Raw genomic sequence first — 18718 nt, forward strand, 5'->3', positions numbered from 1 at the left:
GACCTTTTACATTTTTATTACTGCCATTAAGTCAAGTTCTTAAACAGATTTGGTCAAATTTCAGGTTATAAAACCTTCCAGAATAAATTCTTTCTCACGTCCCTATTAATTCCTTCAGTCACTGAAGCTGAAAAGATCGTTGACTCTAATTTATTTTTCACAATTGTTGCTACATGATTAATGTCTCCATACAGCACGGGTAATATACTGGTACAAATGCCATTGATTGATTTTTCTTTAAATGGTATTTAAGCATTTACTGTGTACATGGTAACATGGCACTGGGGATAGAGCAAGGCCCTGGGAGTCAGAAGGTCATGATTCCTAATCCTGGCTCTGCTACTTGTCTGCTGTGAGACCTTGGGCAAGTCATTTCACTTCTCTGAACCTTGGTTCTCTCATCTGTAAAATGGGGTGGGTTGAGACTGTGAGCCCCATGTGGGACAGGGACTTTGTCCAACTCTCGGCTTTAAGGCTGTCCATCCCCTCGCCCCCTCCTACCTCACCTCCCTTCTCTCCTTCTCCAGCCCAGCCCGCACCCTCCGCTCCTCTGCCGCCGCTAACCTCCTCACTGGGCCTTGTTCTCGCCTGTCCCGCCGTCGACCCCCGGCCCACGTCCTCCCCCAGGCCTGAAATGCCCTCCCTCTGCCCATCCACCAAGCTAGCTCTCTTCCTCCCTTCAACGCCCTACTGAGAGCTCACCTCCTCCAGGAGGCCTTCCCAGACTGAGCCCCATTCTTCCTCTCCCCCTCGTCCTCCTCTCCATCCCCCCATCTTACCTCTTTCCCTTCCCCACAGCACCTGTATATATGTTTGTATAGATTTATTACTCTATTTATTTTACTTGTACATATTTACTATTCTATTTATTTTCTTAATGATGTGCATCTAGTTTTATTTCTATTTATTCTGATGACACCGGTCCACATGTTTTGTTTTGTAGTCTGTCTCCCACTTCTAGACTGTGAGCCCATTGTTGGGTAGGGACCGTCTCTATATGTTGTCGACTTGTACTTCCCAAGCGCTTAGTACAGTGCTCTGCACACAGTAAGCGCTCAATAAATACAATTGAATGAATGAATGAATGCTGGTATCAACCCAGTGCTTCGTTAGTGCCTTACGAATACCATCATTATTATTGTTAAGCTCGTCAGGTTGGACACAGTCCATGTCCCAAGTTCCATTTTACAGATGAGGTAACTGAGGCGCAGAGGAGTGAAGTGACTTACCCAAGGTCACACAGCAGACATGACAGGGCAGGGATTAGAACCCAGGTTCTTTTGACTCTCGGGCCCATGCCCTAAAAACTAGACCGTGCTGTTTGACTGATTTTCATTTTGTTTAGAATTGAACCCTGCCAGCTTAATATTTTAGCAACCCTAGAGACTCTCCCCATCACTAGAGACTGGTATTTTCTCATCTGCTTCCTCATTTCATTTCTCAGTTCCCCATACACAGCTCATTGTCCACTAGCAGCATGGCTTAGTGGAAAGAGCCCGAGCTTGGGAGTCAGAGGTTGTGGGTTCTAATTCTGGCTGTGCCAGTTGTCAGCTGTGTGACTTTGGGCAAGTCACTTAACTTCTCTGTGCCTCAGTTACCTCAGCTATAAAATGAGGATTAAGACTATGAGCCCCACCTGGGACAACTTGATAACCTTGTATCTCCCCCAGCACTTAGAACAGTGCTTGGCACATAGTAAGTGCTCAACAAATACCATCATTTATTTATTTATTTATTTATTTTATCATCTGTGGCCTGTGGAACAAACACTAGGGCTGGGAGCCAGGAGACCTGCATTCCAGTCCCAGCTCAGCTGCTCGCCTTTTGTGTGACCTTGGACAAGTCACATCAGTTTTCTGTACCTCAGTTTCCCCTACTGTAAAAAGATTCCTGTTTACATGTTTTGATGTCTGTCTCCCCACTTCTAGACAGTAAGCCCGGTGTGGGTAAGGACTGTCTCTATTGCTGAATTGTACATTCCAAGTGCTTAGTACAGTGCTCTGCACACAGTTAGTGCTCAATAAATACGATTGAATAAATGAATGATATAAGATACCTGCTTTCCCTAACTCCTCAGCTATAGGAGAGGAAATGTGACTGGTCTGAATATCTTGTATCTACCCTAGTACTTGACACGTAGTAAGGACTGAATAAATATTATTATCAATATTATTATCACCATCACTATCATCTTTCCTCTGACCTGAGTCCAGGCCATGGCTAATTTCTTGTGGGACAAATATTACACCCTCTTCTCACTTCTCACTACCCCTCAGCTATTAATTCTTTCATTTATTCAATCATATTTATTGAGCGCTTACTGTGTGCGCAAAGTATCGTACTGTACTGTGAGGGCTGGATTGTAGTGGGAACTCAATAAGATCATGAGAAGCAGTATGGCGTAGTGGCTAGAGCCTGGGCCTGAAATTCAGAAGGTTGTGGGTTCTAATGCCTCTCTGTCACTCATCTGCTGTGTGGCCTTGGGCAAGTCAGTTCATTTCTCTGGGCCTCAGTCACCTCCTCTGTAAAATGAGGATTAAGACCATGAGCCCCACGTGGGACAACCTGATTAACTTGTGTCTACCCCAACACTTAGAACAGTGCTTGACACATAGTAAGCATTAACAAATACCATTATTATTATTATTCTCTGGGCTTCAGTTTCCTCATCTGTAAAATGGGGATTAAGACTGTAAATCCCCTGTGGGACAGGGACTATGCCCAACCTGATTTGCTTGTATCCACCTCACCACTTGGTACAGTGTGTGGCACACAGTGAACACTTTACAAATATCACAGGTATTAATAATAATGGCATTTATTAACAGTGTAAAGCACTGTTCTAAGCCCTGGGGAGGTTACAACATGATCAGGTTGTCCCATGGGGGGTTCACAGTCTTAATCCCCATTTTCCAGATGAGGTAACTGAGGCACAGAGAATGAATGCATGAATGATGATGGCATTTATTAAGTGCTTACTATGTGCAAAGCACTGTTCTAAGCGCTGGGGGGATACAAGGTAATCAGGTTGTCCCACAGGGCACTCACAGACAATCCCCATTTTACAGATGAGGGAACTGAGGCAGAGAGAAGTTAAGCAACTTGCCCAAAGTCACACAGCTGACAATTGGCGGAGCCGGGATTTGAACCCATGACCTCTGACTCCAAAGCCCGTGCTCTTTCCACTGCTTCTCTATACTATTACTATTATTATTATTATCTTTAACGAATCCCAGGCTGGCTGACTCAGGACTTGGGTTTAGCTCCCCAAAGTCATTCTGCTTTTGTAGACAGTAATGTTGGTGATTCCGAAGGTAGGACTGTAAATTGAACTGGGCAAGTCATTTTTCACCTCCTGCCCACTTATGTTTTTCACATGCTGTTAAATAATTTCTATGTTCTTGTGGCAGGAGAGTGCATTTCTGTGATGGATGACTCCTGTGTATAATTATTGAAGATCTGGAGACATCGGATGCTGCAGGATCTCAGGAGAAGGTTGGCAAACAAGAATTATGGCTATTGTGTGGCAAATGTAGACAAATTATTCATTTTAAACCATCTAGATCATTACTGGGAAGCAACAAGGGCACAGGCCTGGGAATCAGAGGACCTGGGTTCTAATCCTCGCTGTCCCACTGGCCTCCTGTGTGACCTTTGGAGGGGGATGGGGCTCACAGTTTCAATCCCCATTTTACAGATGAGGGAACTGAGGGACAGAGAAGTGAATAATAATAATAATGATGATGGTATTTGTAAAGCGCTTACTATGTGACAGGCACTGTACTAAGCAGTGGTGTGGATACAAGGAAATTGGGTTGGACACAGTCCCTGTCCCTGGGGCTCACAGTCTCAAACCCCATTTTACAGATGAGGAAACCAGAGAATAATAATAATAATAATAATAATAATAATGGCATTTACTAAGCACTTACTATGTGCAAAGCACTGTTCTAAGCACTAGGGAGGTTACAAGGTGATCAGGTTGTCCCACGGGGGGCTCACAGTCTTAATCCCCATTTGACAGATGAGGTAACTGAGGCACAGAGAAGTGAAGTGACTAGCAGACAAGCGACAGACCCGGGATTAGAACCCATGACCTTCTGACTCCCGCGCCCACTCTCTATCCACTACGCCATGCTGCTTCTCATATTATTATTATGAGGCAGGAAATGGCCAAGGGGGAGCCAGGATGGTGGAGCCAAGATGGTGACTCCATTCCTTGCTTTCCACTCGGACAAACAGAGGAATGCTGAGGTGGACAGGCAAACCAGGAAGGTGGGAGGGAATACTGACTCTCCGCAGGTATGGTATGGTAGAGGAAAACCCAAGCCATGTTGGAGGTAAGAGCAACACACTGGGGGAAAAATAGTCAACTCCCACATTTAAGCGGGGGCTGAACCGACGGAGGTGGAAGTGAAGGTGGAGGAGGAGGAGGAGGTAAGGGAGGAGAGAAATGAAGAGAAGGCAAAGGGGACGGAGAAGGGGGAGAGCAGGAGGTGGAGGATGGAGGGGAGAGAAGGGGAAGGAGGAGGAGGAGGCAAACCGCTGCCCTCCCTATCTTCAATCCCTACTACGTCTACTACTAATAATAATAATAATCATGGTATTTGTAAAGGACTCACTCTGTGCCAAGCACTCTCCTAAGCGCTGAGGTAAATACAAGATAATCAGGTGTCACATGGGGGTCACAGTCTAAGGAGAACAGGTATTGAATTCCCATTTTGCAGATGAGGGAACTAAAGCTCAGAGAAGTTAAGTTACTTGCTTGAGGTACTAAAGCTCAGAGAAGTTAAGTTACTTGATTGAGGTGACACAGCAGGTACACGGAGGAGCCAGGATTAGAACCCAAGTCCTCTGAATGCCAGGCCTGTGCCCTCTCCATTAGGCCACACTGCTTCTCAGCTACGACTACTACTAATAATAATGATGGTATTTCTTAACCACTTACTATGTGCAAAGCACTATTCTAAGCACTGGGGGGACACAAGGTGATCAGGTTGTCCCATGGGGAGCTCACAATCTTAATCCCCATTTTACAGATGAGGTAACTGAGGCCCAGAGAAGTTAAGTGACTTGCCCAAAGTCACACAGCTGACAATTGGCGGAGCCGGGATTTGAACCCATGACCTCTGACTCCAAATCAATCAATCAATCAATTGTATTTATTGAGTGTTTACTGTGTGCAGAGCACTGTACTAAGCGCTTGGGAAGTACAAGCCCATGCTTTTTCCGCTGAGCCACGGTGTAAAATCACATCTCCTCCAGGAAGCTTCCCTGATTAATTTCTCATCTCCTGCCTTGATTTCCCCCATACTGTGTGTCACCCGTCATCCGGGGATGGGTTCGTTCAGTGATCGGCGAGGCGAGAGAGGGAGAGAGGCCGGGGACGGAAAGCCTAAGTTTTATATAAAATGTATTCCGCGAGGTGAATTGAATTTATGTAATTGTTTAGGCGCAATGGATTGAGCTTCCCTTTCGGGAGGAATATAATCAATTAGCAATATTAGAGCTTCCCTACACGGGAGGAACACAATCATCCGTTAATCGCGCGTGGGTGAGTTGGTTAACTCTCACCCATGTGCACTTCCCACTCGGGAAGAATCCACTTACTTTCCCACATGGGAAGAATTCATTACATTACCCGCGCACGTAGTGGGCGGCTAGCTCTCACAATGTGCTCTCCCTACATGGGAGGAATCCACTCATAATTCCCATCAGCAGCGGGATACCTGGGTCCCACCCACGAGACACTCACCCATCCCGCGGCCCTTGCCTCAGTGTGTTGGTTCTGGTTGTAGAGCGGGCATCTGGCCTTCTGGGCAGGGAGAGACACGTGGCCTGCTGCTGCTGCTGCAGCGGCAACTCCTGCTGCTGCGTGTCCTGGTGTTCTGACTCGGAAGGTCAGAGGCGACAGGTATTTATTGCCTGTGCCCCTAGGCCATTCCAGCTTCGGGCCTCAGTCTATCCAATCTCTGCCCTCCCCGCCTCCTCCATACCTAATTTGATTGGCATGGGGGCGAGGGACACCTTCTGTATTCCTAGCTTGGGCTGTCAATCTAGCAGATTTGGTCGTGGGGGCAGTATCCCACCCTCACTTCCCAGTTCTGCCTGCTGGCTCAGGTGGTCACGAGATAGCTTTTGACCTTGAGATGGCCGGTACCCGAGGGTCACCTCGGGACACTGTGTCACCCACGCACTTGAGTCCTCACCCCAGAGGACTTAGATACTTTTGTATCACCAACTTCTCCCACACTGTACTTAAATATGTATCTTTGAACTTGGTTGCTTCCTCTCACCTGTAAAATTATTTTAGTGTTTCTCTCCCCAACTAGACTGTGAGCTCCTGAGGGCACAGAGTAAGCATCCAATAAATACCTCTCTCTCCTTTCCTCTCTCAACCCCTTTCATCCTCTCTCTCATCCTATCCTTCTTTCCTTTGTCCTTTCTTCGCTTTCTCTCTCTTCTCCTCTTCCTGTGATACAGCCCCAGCCTGGGAGTCAGAAGGCCTTGGGTCCTAATCCCAGCTATGCCCCATGTCTTCTGTGTGACCTTGGGCAAGTCACTTCACTTCTCTAGGCCTCAGTTACCTCATTTGTAAAATGGGGAATAAGGGTGTGAGCCTCATGTGGGAGAGGGACTGTATCCAACCTGATTAACTTGTATCTACCCCAGCACTTGGAAAAGTGCTCAGCACATAGTAAGCTCTTAATAAGTTCCATACATATTAATTATTATTATTGTTGGATCTGGCCCACCAACCTTTCAAAATTTCAATTTTGTTTGGCTCTTCCGTATGGGGCTCTCTAGTAACGGAGGAAGAACAGGAAACTGAGTCCCAGTTCATTCCTTTACCTAACTGGGCTGTGGGTCCATGGAGATAAGCAGGGGGAGCAGTGAGGCCTAGTAGAAAAAGCCCAGGCCTGGAAGCCAGATGCCCTGGATTCTAATTCTGACTCTGTCGCTTGCCTGCTGTGTGACCTTGGCAAATCAACTTACCTTCTCTGTATCTCAGTTACCTCATCTGTAAAATGAGGATTAAATACTATGCCCTCCTATCTAGACCATAAGCCCCATGTGGGTCAGAGATTATGTTCATTATGATATGTGCCAAGCACTGTTCTAAGCACTGTACATTTACCCCAGCACTTAGGACAGTGCTTGGCACTAAAGTAAGCTCCTAACAGGAACCATTAAAAAACAACCATGAACAGAATAAAAGCAGAGAAGTCAAGTTCATTCTTTAAAAAACAACCGTGAACAGAATAAAAACAGAGAAGTCAAGTTCATTCATTCAGTCAGATTTATTGAGTGCTTACTGCGGGCAGGGCACTGTACTAAGCACTTGGAAAGTACAATTAGGCAACATATAGAGACAATCCGTACCCAACAACAAGCTCACAGTCTAGAAGTGAATTACCCAAGGTCATACAGCAAGCAAGTGGCAAAACTTGGACTAGAACACAGGTGTCCAGATTCCTCAGCTCTGTGCTCTGTCCACTAAACTATGCTTCTTTTACACAGATAGGAACTTCGTAGCTGGAGGGATTGACAGCAAATTTTCAGCTTCAGAAAAGCAATTAACTGAAAAAGGTTGAGAACCTCAGTGGTTCTCAGACCGGGAGTCTGAGGACCTGGTTGGAATACTGGCTCTTCCAATTGCTTGCTGGACAAGTCACTTCACTTCTCTGTGCCTCAGTGTCCTCATCTGGAAAATAGGAATTCAATACCCATTCTCCCTTCTACTTAAACTGCGAGCCCTTTGTGGGACAGGGACTAACTTGAATCTACCTAGCTCTGTTGCCAACAGAGAATGCTTTCTACCATCTGGCAGGTAATGCCAACTCTTTAAGGACTATATGCCATCAGATACTTACCATTTTATTTTCATTGACTCTATATATCTGGGGCAAAAATATGCATTCTTAAACTAGGACATTAATGTGGAAATAGAAGATGAAAGAGCTGTGGGTTTTTTATTTTATTCAACCCCCCTGTTACTGCAGGAACTCAGGCTATTTAAGTGGGAAAGAATATCAAGGTATAGCCTTAAGGAATGTGTCTTGAATGGATATCATCTTTTGGAAATTGATACTACTTGGATTCTAGAGTTCGCGGAGCACGGGCTTGGGAGTCAGAAGAATCTGGGTTCAAATCCCGACTCTGCCCCTTGTCTGCTGGGTGATCTTGGGCAAGTCACTTTACTTCTCTGTGATGTGAATAACATACTTGTTAGTGATGCTTATATACATTCATAATAGATAATTGCTAGTTTATAAAGGAGTTTTAGCAAGTGTACTAATTGTATATTTTAGAATTATGCTTGATTGTATATGACGAAATTATTTATAAGTATTTCTCTAGGTATTGATATTATCATGCTTTGCAGTCATCACTGATTAGGCAAGGAAGACTGTGTCAATTGGCATCCATTCTCATCCTCTCCTTTGAAAGGTAGGAGGTATAAATATAACAGGATCTTTTGGCCAGGGACTTGATCTTCCTTTAAATACCTCTAGCAGGCTGTGCACATTATCAGTGATGATGATAATAACTGTATATGTTAAATCCCTTGCATTGTGACAGGCACTGTACTAAGAGTAGGGGTAGAGACAAGATAATTGGGTGGGACACAATCCCTGTCCCACATGGGGCTCACAGTCATAATCCCCATTTTACAGAGGAGGAAACTGGGACATAGATGAAGTGAAATGACTGGCCCAAGGTCATACAGAAGACAAGTGCACACAGAAGACAAGTGGAGGAGGCAGGATTAGAACCCAGGTACTCTGACCCCCAGGCCCGTGCTCTATCCACTAGACCTCACTGCTTCTCATTACTAATAACTCATATTTAACTTCTCTGATTCCTATGTGAGACAGGTACTAACAATAAAAATTAATTATGGTATTTGTTAAGCGCTTACTATAAATAATAATAATAATAATGGTATTTGTTAAGCACTTACTATGTGCAAAGCACAGTTCTAAGCACTGGGGGAATACAAGGCAATCAGGTTGTCCCATGTGGGGCTCACAGTCTTAATCCCCATTTTACAGATGAGGTAACTGAGGCCCAGAGAAGTTAAGTGACTTGCCAAAGTCACACAGCTGACAATTGGCAGAGCCGGGATTTGAACCCATGACCGCTGACTCCAAAGCCCGTGCTCTTTCCACTGAGCCACGCTGCTTCGCTATGTGCCGAGCACTACTGTATCCGACCTCATTGTTCTGTATCAAGCCCAGCACTTAATCAATTGCATTTATTGAACACTTACTATGTGCAAAGCACTGTACTGAGTGCAGGGGAAAGTAAAATATAACAGAGTTAATAATAACAATGATGGTATTTGTTAAGCACTATATATGTAACAGGCACTGTACTAAGCACTGGGGTGGATACAAGAAAATTGAGTTAGACACAGTCCCTGCCGCATACAGAGCTCAGAGTCTCAATTCCCATTTTACAGATGAGGTAACTGAGGCAAAGAAAAGTGAAGTGACTTGCCCAAGGTTACATAGCAAACAAGTGGCAGAGCCAGGATTAGAATCTATCACCTTCTGATTGCCAGACCCATGCTCTATCCACTATGCCATGCTGCTTCTTTTAATAATAATAATAATAATAATAATAATGGCATTTATTAAATGCTTACTATGTGCAAAGCACTGTTCTAAGCGCTGGGGAGGTTACAAGGTGATCAGGTTGTCCCTCATGGGGCTCGCAGTCTTAATCTCCATTTTACAAATGAGGTAACTGAGGCACAGAGAAGTTAAGTGACTTGCCCAAAGTCACACAGCTGACAATTGGCAGAGCTGGGATTTGAACCCATGACCCCTGACTCCAAAGCCTCTTTCCTACTGAGCCACACTGCTTCTTCTGCTTCTCTTCTTCTTTTGGTAGACATACTCCCTGCCCACAACAAGCTTATGGTCAAGCAAGGGAGACAGACATTGATAGAAATAAATAAATTATGAATATGTGCATAAATGTTGTGGGGCTGGGAGGGAGGAAGAATAAAGGGAGCAAGTCAGGGCAATGCAGAAGGGAGTGGAAGAAAAGGCAAAAAGGACTTAGTACAGCATTGCATTTAGATGGCCCTTAAACACCACAATTATTATTATCAAGCAGGTAAAGGTCTCCAACCCCATGTCAGGATGACACCTGGAGAGTTTCCAGTTCTCTACCAGTCTCCATTATGGGAGGGAGAGACAGGTCCATTCCATTCCTAGCTTGGCTAGTGAGGGGAAGGCCATCTGCTACAACTCAAAACTCACCTGAGCTGGGCAGCTGCGGCAGGGGAGAGAGTCGAGGACGATGACTCGAATTTACTGAATGGAAGGAGGCAATGGTAAACCACTTTCCACATTTTTACCAAGAAAACTCTGTGGATCCACCGCCAGTATGATTGCAGATGGAGGTGGGGCGTTCTGGGAGAGATGTGTCCGTGGTGTCGCTATGGGTCGGAGATGACTCGACGGCATAAGACAAGACGAGAGTCTCCACACTGCCCAATCCCTGAAATGGAAGGTTGAACTCTACCAGACAGGGCTCGGGCTTGGCTGCTAAACTAAATGTTTCAACCGTTCGGAGTCCACGTGGCCTTGACAGGAAACTGGAGCAGGAAGATCGCAATGGAAGCCAAATATGAAGTTGTTTATCTGCTGAAGGAAAACACAGATGAAGTGTAAAAGTCATTCAGTGTTTTTTCTTGAGCCTTCTGTGCACAGAGCCCTGAACTCAGCGCTTGGGAGAGTACACTGTAACAGAGGTGGTTGCCTGTTGTCTCTGAGACCATGGTAAGGAAAGTAACATGGTGAAGGGTGCTGAGGGATGGAAATATTACTGTTGAGGTGCTCCTGGTGAGGGGTAGGCTGGATCCAGGGTGACAACCTCCCCATAAATAATAATAATAATAAATAATGATGGCATTTATTAAGCGCTTACTATGTGCAAAGCACTGTTCTAAGCGCTGGGGAGGTTACAAGGTGATCAGGGTGTCCCACATGGGGCTCCCAGTCTTCATCCCCATTTTACAGATGAGGGAACCGAGGCCCAGAGAAGTGAAGTGACTTGCCCAAACTCACACCACAGCTGACAATCGGTGGAGCTGGAATTTGAACCCGTGACCTCTGACTCCAAAGCCCGGACTCTTCCACTGAGCCATGCATGATAATGGTAGTAAAGCAGATCGGGTTGCACAGTGCTGAAGATCACTGGAGATAATGCCAATATCGACTGGCTGACACGTCTGTCTCCCCCTCTAGATGTAAGCTTGTTGTGGGCAGGGGATGTTTCTGTTTATTGTTGTATTGTACTCTACCAAGTTCTTGTAGAGAAGAAGTGCGCTGCATACAGTAAGTGTTCAATAAATAGGATTGACTGACTGACTTGGAAAATGACACAAGAAATCTCTCTGAAAAGTAGGTGACACTGACCACCTGAAAACTGATCTCTGAGTCTTCATCAAGGAGACTGAATATGCTCAGTGTCAAAGATGACCATTTTTAAGTGACGAGAGGCTTATTTGAATGGTCACGTCAAGGGCCTATAACATACAAACCCAAGCTGAGCTTGTGCAGTAGATTTTGTGGACAAGAAGCAGCAGGATAGAGTACAGGCCTGGGACTCAGAAGGACCTGGGTTCTAATCCTGACTCCACTACTTATCTGTTGTATGACCTTGGGCAAGTCACTTGACTTTTCTGGTCCTCAGTTACCTCATCTGAAAAATGGGGATTAAGACTGTGAATCCCATGTGGGACATAGACGGTGCTCCACATGATTAGGTTGTATCTACTACGGAGCCTGGAACATAATACTAAAAATAAATAAATAAAATGCCTTTTGCTGTTGGAGAACTGGGAGATGTGAATTAATAATGTTCATTAGGCATTTACTTTGTGTCAGGCCCTGTTCTAAGTGCTGGGGTAGATAGATGTTAATCAGTTTGGATACAATCCCTGACCTATATGGGGCTCATTGCCTTAATCCCCATTTTACAGATGAGATAACTGAGGCACAGAAAAGTCAAGTGATTTGCCCAAGGTCACCCAGCAGGCAGGTGCCAGAGCGGGGATTAGAACCCAGATCTTCTGACTCCAAGGCCCAGGCTCTTTCCACTAGGCCACACTGCTTCCCAACAAGTAGAAATGCTCCCAACCAATGCAAAAAACCACAGGTGTTATTGGTGATTGGAGAAGAGGGGGAGGAATTTCTTGGGGTTCCAGCTAACAAGGATCATAATAATAATGATGGTATTTGTTAAGCACTTATTACGTGCCAAGCACTGTTCTAAGCACTGGGGGAGATACAAGGTAATCAGGTTGTCCCACTTTGGGGCTCACAGTCTTAATCCCCATTTTACAGATGAGGTAACTTAGGTACAGAGAAGCTAAGTGACTTGCCCAAAGTCACACGGCAGAATAGTGGCAATCAATCAATCAATCAATCAATCAATCAATCGTATTTATTGAGCGCTTACTGTGTGCAGAGCACTGTGCTAAGCGCTTGGGAAGTACAAGTTGGCAACATGTAGGGACACTCCCTACCCAACAGTGGGCTCACAGTCTAAAAGGGGGAGACAGAGAACAAAACCAAACATACTAACAAAATAAAATAAATAGAATAGATATGTACAAGTAAAATAGAGTAATCAATCAATCAATCAATCGTATTTATTGAGTGCTTACTGTGTGCAGAGCACTGTACTAAGCGCTTGGGAAGTACAAGTTGGCAACATATAGAGACAGTCCCTAACCAACAGTGGGCTCACAGTTTAGAAGGGGGAGACAGAGAACAAAACCAAAGATACTAACAAAATAAAATAAATAGAATAGATATGTACAAGTAAAATAAATAAATAGAGTAATAAATATGTACAAACATATATACATGTATACAGGTGCTGTGGGGAAGGGAAGGAGGTAAGATGAGGGGGATGGAGAGGGGGACGAGGGGGAGAGGAAGGAAGGGGCTCAGTCTGGGAAGGCCTCCTGGAGGAGGTGAGCTCTCAGTAGGGCCTTGAAGGGAGGAAGAGAGCTAGCTTGGCGGATGGGCAGAGGGAGGGATTAGAAACATGAAGTAGGATAGGTGAAAGCAGGTTGTCCTGAGACCCATGGGAGGGAAGTCGATGCACAGACAGACATGTAGTTGTTGTCTCTTGTCTTTCTTCTTGTTCATCTTCTGGCCTGGAAAACTGTCTTTTGTCCTTCTCGTTTAGTCCAGTTTGCAAACAACATTCATTGATGTCTATCGCTCTCTAGTGGCAAACCTTCAGGTGTTGACTTAAGGAGGCCTACAAGGCTGCGAAGATTAACGCATTAAAACTAGCAAAACCGGTCATCCTCAACGCTGTATTTACCGCTCCTAAAGGGATAAGTGAGCCCGTTAAAAGGTCTGAATCGGCAAAGTGTATTTCCAGGCCAAGGAATGCCTCCTCATTCATTACATATAGGTAACACCTCTCAGGATCGCACCTGGAATGTCTCCAGTCCTCTACATTCGTTCATTCATTCATATTCATTGAGCGCTTACTGTGTGCAGAGCACTGTACTAAGCGCTCGGGAAGTACAAGTTGGCAACATAGAGAGACAGTCCCTACCCAGCAGTGGGCTCACAGTCTGCACTGTCCCAAGTACTTAGCATGGCGAACACTCGAGAAACCTGAGTTTCTCGATGGGTGGAGCGGTAGGAGACAGTACGAGGCAGAGGCGCGAGAGGAACAACGGTTGGGGCTTTCTGGTCCATGTGAGGAACAATGTGCGGGACCATCTGAGGCGTGGAGATGGGCCCGGAGGATGCTAAATGAGTACGATGAGCACCTGATCCTGGGAAGGAAGCAGCAGCTTCTAGTCTTGATTATGGGAGGGAGAGTGAAGCAGAGGCCTACCCATCCGATTCCTAGCTTGGCCGGGGGTAGCGAGTGGCAGGCAATCTGCTACAAGTCGAAACTCACCCACGCTGGGCAGCAGCGCCATGGGGGAGAGTTCATTCATTCATTCAATCGTATTTATTGAGCGCTTACTGTGTGCAGAGCACTGTACTAAGCGCTTGGGAAGTACAAGTTGGCAACATATAGAGACGGTCCCTACCCAACAGTGGGCTCACAGTCTAGAAGGGGGAGACAGACAACAAAACAAAATTGAGGGCGGAGACTCCGGTTTGCTGTGCGGAAGAAGGCGAAGGTAAACCCCTTCTGGATTTTTACCGTGAAGAGTCTATGGATCCACTACCAGAATGATTGCAGATGGAGGTGGGGAGTTCTTGGAGAGATGTGTCCATGGCATCACTATGAGTTGGACATGACTCGACAGAGTAAAAGAAGAACAACACACAAAAAACTCATGTAAAACTAACACAGAATATTTAATCGTTGCTATTTGAACTTGTGATTTTGAACCACTTCTTAAAATGTAGTTCCTTTCTCTGGATCTGTTTTTTTGATCTGGGAATGCATTACTGCACTTTACATTATTTCCTATGACTCTTTTTGCTTAACACACATTTTCATGGAACCAATTGAGAGCGCTCCCAGGAGTGTAGCACTATAAAGGACGAAGAGCATATTTTCACTGCTTTTGCATGCGGATGGCTGTGTTGCATATGTTAATGCATAAAATGTTTAAATCATCCCATTGACTTTTATTTTTGACTGAAATGAGCATATGGGAAGCAGCATGGCCTAGTGGAAAGAAGACCACGGGCCTGGGAACCAGAAAACCTGGGTTTCTCATCCCAGCTGCACCACTTATCTACTGTGTGACTCTCAGCAAGTTAACCTCTCTGTGCCTCAGTTGCATAATGGAGATTCGATACCTATTCATTCTTTTGTATCAGCCTCCTTGCTGACCTCCCTACCTCCTGTCTTTCCTCATTCTGGTCCATACTCCACTCTGTTGCCCAGATCATTTTTCTACAAAACAATATTCAGGCCATGTTTCCCCTCTCCTCAAGAAACTCCTGTAGTCACCCTTCCATCTCCACATCAAACGGAAACTCCTCATCATTACAGAGGAGCAGCATGGCTCAGTGGAAAGAGCACGGGCTTTGGAGTCAGAGGTCATGGGTTCAAATCCCGACTCCCCCACATGTCTGCTGTGTGACCTTGGGCAAGTCACTTAACTTCTCTGAGCCTCAGTTACCTCATCTGTAAAATGGGGGTTAAGACTGTGAGCCCCACATGGGACAACTTGATCACCTTGTAACCCCCCCAGCGCTTAGAACCGTGCTCTGCACACAGTAAGCATTTAACAAATGCCATTATTATTTATTTATTTATTAGCTTTAAAGAACTCAATCAGCTTGCCCCCTCCCACCTCACCTCAATACTTTCCTACTACACCCAGCCAACACACTTCATTCCCTCAATGCTTACCCTCTCACTGTATCTCCATCTCATCTGTCTCACTGCTGACCTCTCACCCACAACCTACCCCTGGCTTGGAACACCATCCCTCTTCATATCTGATAGACAATGACTCTCCCCACACTTCAAACCCTTACTGAAGGCCCATATCCTCTAAGAAGGCTTCCCTGATTAAACCCTCTTCTCCTCTTCTCCCGTTCCCTTCTGTGTCACCCTGACTTGCTCCATTCATTCATCGCCCCCTCCTCGCCCCACAGCACTTATGTTTATGTCTCCTACCTCTGGCTGGGAATGCCTTCCCTCCTCAAATCCACCAAACAATCACTCTTCCCTCCTTCAAAGCTCTACTGAAGGCACACCTCCTCCAAGAGATCTCCCAGACTAAGCCCCCTCTTCCTCAGCACCTCCTCCCTTCCGCATCACCTCAATTCACTCCATTTGCTCTTCCCCCCTCCCCAGACCACAGCACTTAGTATATATGTATAGATCTGTAATTCTATTTATTAATATCGATGCCTGTTTACTTGTTTCGATGTCTGTCTTCTCCCCCCCCCCCCCCCCCAACTTAGACTGTAAGCCTGTTGTGGGCAGAGATTGTCTCTCTTTATTGCCGAATTGTACTTTCCAAGCATTTAGTACAGTGCTCTGCACACAGTAGGTACTCAGTAAATACGATTGAATGAATGAATTAATATATCTGTAATTTATATTAACATCTGTCTCCCCCTCTAGACTGCAAGCTCACTGTGGACAGGGATATGCCTATTATTTGTTATATTGTAGTCTTCCTAGTGCTTAGTGCTGTGCTCTCCAAACAGTAGGTTAAGCACTAAATATAAGTGATTGACTGACTGACTGATTCCTACTTAAATTGTGAACCCCATGTGAGACAGGGATGATATCCAGCCAGATTTACTTGTATCTACCCAGTGCTTAGAACAATACTTGACACATAGTAAACTCCAAACACATATCGTGAAAAAAGTATGAAAAAACTCATGCAAAACTAACTCAAAAGTTAGTTTTGAGGACAAAAGGAAACTACGAAAGGACAAAAGGAAAATACTAAAGAATAAATCATAACACTGAGAAAGTGACAGCCCTGGAATTCAGACTGTAGTGACCAAATCCAATGGGCTCTATTCCATCCTAATCCAGTTCTTCTCCTTGGCCACTCATTCTCAGTCTCTTTCACAGGCTTCTCCTCTACCTCCCACCTTCTGAGAGTGGGAAGGGTTGGGGGAGTCCCTCAAGGCTCCGGTCCGAGCCTTCTCTATTTACACCCATTCCCTTGAAGAATTCATTCATTTCCATGGCTTCAACTACCATCTCTATGTGGATGATTCCAAAAGTCTTCATCTCCAGCCCTGCTCTCTCACCTCCTTTTGTCTTTCATTCATTCAATCGTATTTAGTGAGCAGTTACTGTGTGCAGAGCACTGTACTAAGCGCTTGGGAAGTAAAAGTTGGCAACATATAGAGACGGTCCCTACCCAACAACAGGCTCACAGTCTTGTCTCATGCCATCGAGTCATTTCCGACCTATAGCGACACCACGGACATATCTCTCCCTAAACACCCTGCTCTCCATCTGCAATCGTTCTGGTAGTGGATCCACAGAGTTTTCGTGGTAAAAATCCAGAAATGGTTTACCCTTGTCTCCTTCAGTGCAGTCATTCATTCATTCATTCATTCATTCATTCAATCGTATTTATTGAGCACTTACTGTGTGCAGAGCACTGTACTAAGTACTTGGGAAGTACAAGTCAGCAACATATAGAGACGGTCCCTACCCAACAACGGGATCACAGTCTAGAAGGGGGAGACAGACAACAAAACAAGTGAACAGGTGTCAAGTCATCAGAACAAATAGAATTAAAGCTAAATGCACATCATTAACAAAATAAATAGAATAGTAAATATGTACCGGTAAAATAAATAGAGTAAAGAATCTATACAAACATATATACAGATGTTGTGGGGAGGGGAAGAAGGTAGGGTGGGGGGGACGGGGAGGAGGAGAGGAAAACGGGGGCTCAATTTGGGAAGGCCTCCTGAAGGAGGTGAGCTCTCAGTAGGGCTTTGAAGGGAGGAAGAGAGCTAACTTGACAGATGTGTGGAGAGAGGGCATTCCAGGCCAGGGGGAGGACGTGGGCCTGGGGTCAACAGCGGGACAGACGAGAACAAGGTACAGTGAGGAGGTTAGCAGTGGCTGAGAAGCGGAGGGTGCGGGCTGGGCTGGAGAAGGAGAGAAGGGAGGTGAGGTAAGAGGGGGTGAGGGGATGGAGAGCCTTGAAGACAAGAGTGATGAGTTTTTGCTCGATACATAGGTTGACAGGCAGCCACTGGAAATTTTTGAGGAGGGGAGTAACATGCCCAGAGCATTTCTGCACAAAGATGATCTAGGCAGCAGCAGGAAGTATAGACTGAACTGGGAAGAGACAGGAGGATGGGAGATCAGAGAGTCAGAGATCAGTCAACTTGAGTCTCCACCTTCGACTCTCTCCTATGCAGCTGATGCCTGGCACGGGCGAGTTTTGGGTTGTAGCAGATTGTTTTCCACTCGCTAGCCATTGGCCAAGCTAGGAATGGAATGGGTAGGCCTCTGCTTGACTCTCCCTCCCATAGCCGAGACTGGTAGAGGACTGGAAACTCTCCAGTTGCCACCCTGAGAGGGGATTCAACTCCTCTGCAGTCTCATATTTCCTCCTGCCTTCAAGACAGCTATACTTGGGGATTCATTCATTCAATCGTGTTTACTGAGCGCTTACTGTGTGCAGAGCACTGTACTAAGCACTTGGGAAGTACAAGTTGGCAACATATAGAGATGGTCCCTACCCAACAACGGGCTCACAGTCTAGAAGGGATCCCCCCAACACTTCAAACTAAACATGTCCAACCAAGACAGAACTCCTCATCTTCCCACCCAAACCCCATCCTCCCCGACTTTCCCATCACTGTAGACAAGCACTACCATCCTCCCTGTCTCACAAGCCCATAATCTTGCCATTATCCTCCAGTCATATCCTCATACTCAATCTGTCATGAAATCCTGTTGGTCCTACAGTCACATTTCTAGAGTCCTCTCCTTCCTTTTTCTTCAGGAGTGAATTCTTAAGGTATTTATTAAGCATTTACTATGTGCCAAAAATTGTGCTAAGCACTGTGGTGGAGACAAAATGATCACATTGGAGACAGTCGCTGTCCCACCTGGAGGTCGGAGTCTAAGAGAAGCAGCATCTCCTAATGGTTAGAGCACAGACTTGGGGGTCAGAAGGAACTGGCTTTTAATCCTGGCTCCACCACTTGTGTGCTATCTGACTTCAGGCAAGAAAATTCACTTCTCGGGCCTCAGT

The 18718-nt window shown here is 45.6% G+C and overlaps 1 non-coding gene across 1 annotated transcript; it reads right to left on the reverse strand.

Moving 5' to 3' along the window:
• Positions 1-17902: 17902 nt before the first annotated feature.
• Positions 17903-18040, reverse strand: LOC119927677. The gene has a single exon (XR_005450657.1). It is a non-coding gene; the product is annotated as a small nucleolar RNA SNORA7 (small nucleolar RNA).
• Positions 18041-18718: the final 678 nt, after the last annotated feature.

Source organism: Tachyglossus aculeatus, chromosome 4, assembly GCF_015852505.1.
Source record: "Tachyglossus aculeatus isolate mTacAcu1 chromosome 4, mTacAcu1.pri, whole genome shotgun sequence".
Lineage (NCBI taxonomy): Eukaryota > Metazoa > Chordata > Mammalia > Monotremata > Tachyglossidae > Tachyglossus > Tachyglossus aculeatus.